Source organism: Capsicum annuum, unplaced genomic scaffold (genome assembly GCF_002878395.1).
Source record: "Capsicum annuum cultivar UCD-10X-F1 unplaced genomic scaffold, UCD10Xv1.1 ctg79493, whole genome shotgun sequence".
Lineage (NCBI taxonomy): Eukaryota > Viridiplantae > Streptophyta > Magnoliopsida > Solanales > Solanaceae > Capsicum > Capsicum annuum.
Window position 1 is genome coordinate 2053 of NW_025890078.1, and position 4223 is coordinate 6275.

Consider the following 4223-nt stretch of genomic DNA (forward strand, 5'->3'; position numbering starts at 1 on the left):
ACCCCAATCCTTTTACCCATTAACATCTTAGAAGATTTCACAAAACCCTTATCACTTAGTTTTCGACTTTTCGGGAATATCTTAGCTGATGAATTAGTAGTTGTTGTTCTTGTTTCTTTAGTACCCTTAGTAGTTCCTATACCTGTCATGCTCCTTGGATTATTTACAAGTGGTATTCAAGCTCTTATTTTTGCAACTTTAGCCGCGGCTTATATAGGTGAATCCATGGAGGGCCATCATTGAAATAGTCTTTTTTAGCTTAGCCCACAGCAATGAAAAAATGTATATGGTGGGTGGAATTACTTAACTTAGGGAATAGAATAGGGGAATCTAAATATACAACTATGTTATATACGATCTAGAGTGATAGCAAAAAAATTACGATGATATTAAAGAGTAAGGGAAAAAGATCTAAAAAAAAAGATCTTTTTCCTAAAATTCCCTTTTCCTTCACTTAATATCATACTTCGTCTCAATGAATATTCACTTTAGATTGCTTAGTCCATCTCATTATTATATTAACTTAACTCATTATTAATTCATTGTTAAATTAATTCATTGTTAAAACAATTTGAATATAAGAATTTTTGTCAATAATTCTTGTTGTATAGGTTTACGACGTGTAATTAAATAAAATAAAGGGCGAAATGATTTCCCTTTCAGTTGATTTTATTCAACGATTGACCAAAATACTAAAAATGAATAAAAAAATTATTCATTTTTATTAATAAATTGCATGAACTTAGATCAACCAAATAATGATATTTCTATAACATATGGAATTATTCGGCCTAATCAATTTGTCCATTTAGATTTATCTAGGTGGAATAATAAGAAAAGGTAAGATTCAAAAGAATTTACAAAAAAGGGATTTTTTTTTGTATTTTAGAAAAGGTCGGTTAGGAGAGGAAGGTATCTGTACTTGAATAACTATAAGCCAAACCTTCTAGATGTTTCGACGCTTGATTCTCCAATAGGATTGAATCTAAGATGAATGCTTGGTTTACGTTATGGAAGAAAGACATGTATATGTGATATTAGATATTTGACTCGTGCTAGTTATATATGAAATGAACTAAAGATATATTTTACTACTCTAGGGGATTCTAATAGACTAGAGGTCCTTCCGGCCCCTTGTGACTGTGAATTGAATGAATAAACAGATGAAATCAAGAAATAATTCAACTAATAGTTCGAACCAAGAATAAGAAACGGGAGAACGAAAGTCGTCTGGGTTCACAAAGACTCTGTGGCTAAAAAGTAAAAAGATAGATCAAAGTAGTTCTGATGATTCAATAATCTTATTACTTCAATTAGAAGTTCTTAGTTACTTCGACTAGATGAGTCCTAGCGAGGGAATAATTAAGTCATAATTCATTTGTTGATTGTATCATTAACCATTTCTTTTTTTTGGCACGGGGAACTTATCATGAATCCACTGATTTCTGCCACTTCTGTTATTGCTGCTGGATTGGCCGTAGGGCTTGCTTCTATTGAACCTGGAGTTGGTCAAGGGATTGCCGCGGGTCAAGATGTAGAGGGTATCATGACACAGCCTGAGCCAGAGGGAAAAGTACGAGGTATGCTATTACTTAGTCTAGCTTTTATGGAGCTTTAACAATTTATGGACTGGTTGTAGCATTAGCACTTTTATTTGCAAATTCTTTTGTTTAATCTTAGCTTAGAAATATGAAAAATAAATATATTTTTCATATTTTATTGCCTTCGACTTGTCATTTGCCTTTTCAAATTCTATCAAGATTTTCCTCCTCCAATTCTTTATTCTTTGAGAAAAGAACCTACGGGAAGGGCCGATTTACGGATAAGGAATTAGCATACTGACTCGCTTTCACCCTTCCCGTTCATAGACCAAGGGAAAAAGTGTTAGTGTTCTAATAACCAATAAAAGGGCTAGTTCATTAGTTCATAATTTATAACTAACTCGAATATTTTTTATTTTTTTACTCAATTTCAGAAAAATTAAAAGAATAAATAAAAAGAGGGGCGAAGTGCTACAAAAAGAACTCTGTTTGATTTTTTAGTCTATCTATAAGAGGAGATCATATGAAAAACGTAACCGATTCTTTCGTTTCTTTGGGCCACTGGCCATCTGCCGGGAGTTTCGGGTTTAATACCGATATTTTAGCAACAAATCCAATAAATCTAAGTGTAGTGCTTGGTGTATTGATTTTTTTTGGAAAGGGAGTGTGTGCGGGTTGTTTATTTCAAGAATAGGCTGGACTAACCAGCTGTACCCTTTTCCGTTATAAGTAGGAAAGAGAAGTGCATGATCTCGCGAATTACTACTGTATAAATTCAGAAATTATATATAAGAACCATAGCATTTCGCGATTCATTGGTAAATCAATTTTGATTCTCTATTAACCAATAATGTGGAACTATTAACATGGTTAAAACAAACTGTTTGAAGTCTAGACGCAGCATGGTACTCTTTCTACCACTATGTTAATATAGAGATGGTTTCAAAATAAATATTTTATCGATATACGATACTCATATTGAGAAAATTATTTTAACCGCTTATTGTAAATTGTAAAAACGGAGATTTTACCCCCTTTATCTAATGCTGAATCGACGACCTATTCTAAGTAAGAAGGGCTTTTTGGATTTGAAAAAAAAAAGAAACAACTTTGTTGACAATTATATATTTTTTATTTTGTCAGAAGAGTCCTCCGAATATTTTGGTCTTACATTAGTTTCGATATCTTTTTGGAATATGAACAAAGAAGAGAAGATAGGCTCATTACCTTCATAAAAAAAGATATGAGAATTTAACTTAAGTAATTGAGCGTGAGAGCCAAATGAATCAAAAGATTCATGTTTGGTTCGGGAAGGGATTATGGAATTTTGGAAAGGAATGGAAAAATAATCTACTTTCATTAAGTGATTATTAGATAATAAAAAACAGAGGATCTTGAATACTATTTGAAATTCAGAAGAACTGCGTGGAGGGGCTATTGAACAACTCGAAAAAACTCGTTCTTGCTTACAGAAAGTAGAAACCGAAGCCGAGCAGTTTCGAGTGAATGGATACTCCGAGATAGAACGAGAAAAATTGACTTTGATTAATTCAAATTATAATACTTTGGAACAATTAGAAAAATTACAAAAATGAAACGATTCAGTTTGAACAGCAAAGGGCGATTAATCAAGTCCGACAATGGGTTTTCCAACAAGCCTTACGAGGAGCTCTAGGAACTCTTAATAGTTGTTTGAACAATGAGTTACATTTATGTACCATTAGTGCCAATATTGGTATGTTGGGAACAATTAAAGAAATAACTGATTAGTCTTTCTGCTGTAGGTATTATTTTTTTCTTTCAAAAAAGAATAAAGAAAGAATCATGGTAACTATTCGAGCTGACGAAATTAGTAATATTATTCGTGAACATATTGAAAAATATAATAGAGAAGTAAAGATTGTAAATACCGGTACCGTACTTCAATTAGGCGATGGCATTGCTCGTATTCACGGTCTTGATAAAGTAATGACGGGTGAATTAGTAGAATTTGAAGAGGGTAAAATAGGCATTACTTTGAATTTGGAATCAAATAATGTTGGTGTTGTACTAATAGGCGATGGTTTGTTGATACAAGAAAGAAGTTCTGTAAAAGCAATGGAAAGAATTGCTCAAATACCCGTGAGTGAGGCTTATTTGGGTCGTGTTGTAAATGCCCTGGCTAAACCTATTGATGGTAGAGGTGAAATTTCAGCTTCTGAATTTTGATTAATTGAATCTGCCGCCCCGGGTATTATTTCACGCCGTTCTGTATATGAGCCTCTTCAAACCGGGCTTATTGCTATTGATTCGATGATCCCCATAGGACGTGGTTAGCGAGAATTAATTATTGGGGACAGACAGACCGGTATAACAGCAGTAGCCACAGACACCATTCTCAATCAACAAGGTCAAAATGTAATATGTGTTTATGTAGCTATTGGGAAAAAAACGTCTTCTATGGCCTAGGTAGTAACGACTTTACAGGAAAGGGGAGCGATGGAATACACTATTGTGGTAGCCAAAACGGCGGACTCCTCTGCTACATTATAATACCGTGCTCCTTATACAGGAGTAGCTCTGGCTGAATATTTTATGTATCATGAACGACACACTTTAATCATTTATGATGATCTCTCCAAACAAGCGCAAGCTTATCGCCAAATGTCTCTTCTATTACGAAGACCGCCCGGTCGTGAAGCT

General features: G+C 33.9%; 2 pseudogenes; both read left to right on the top strand.

Moving 5' to 3' along the window:
• The first annotated feature begins 6 nt into the window (after positions 1-6).
• On the top strand, positions 7-3387 carry LOC124895056 (annotated as a pseudogene).
• On the top strand, positions 3366-4220 carry LOC124895054 (annotated as a pseudogene).
• The last annotated feature ends 3 nt before the right edge of the window (positions 4221-4223 follow it).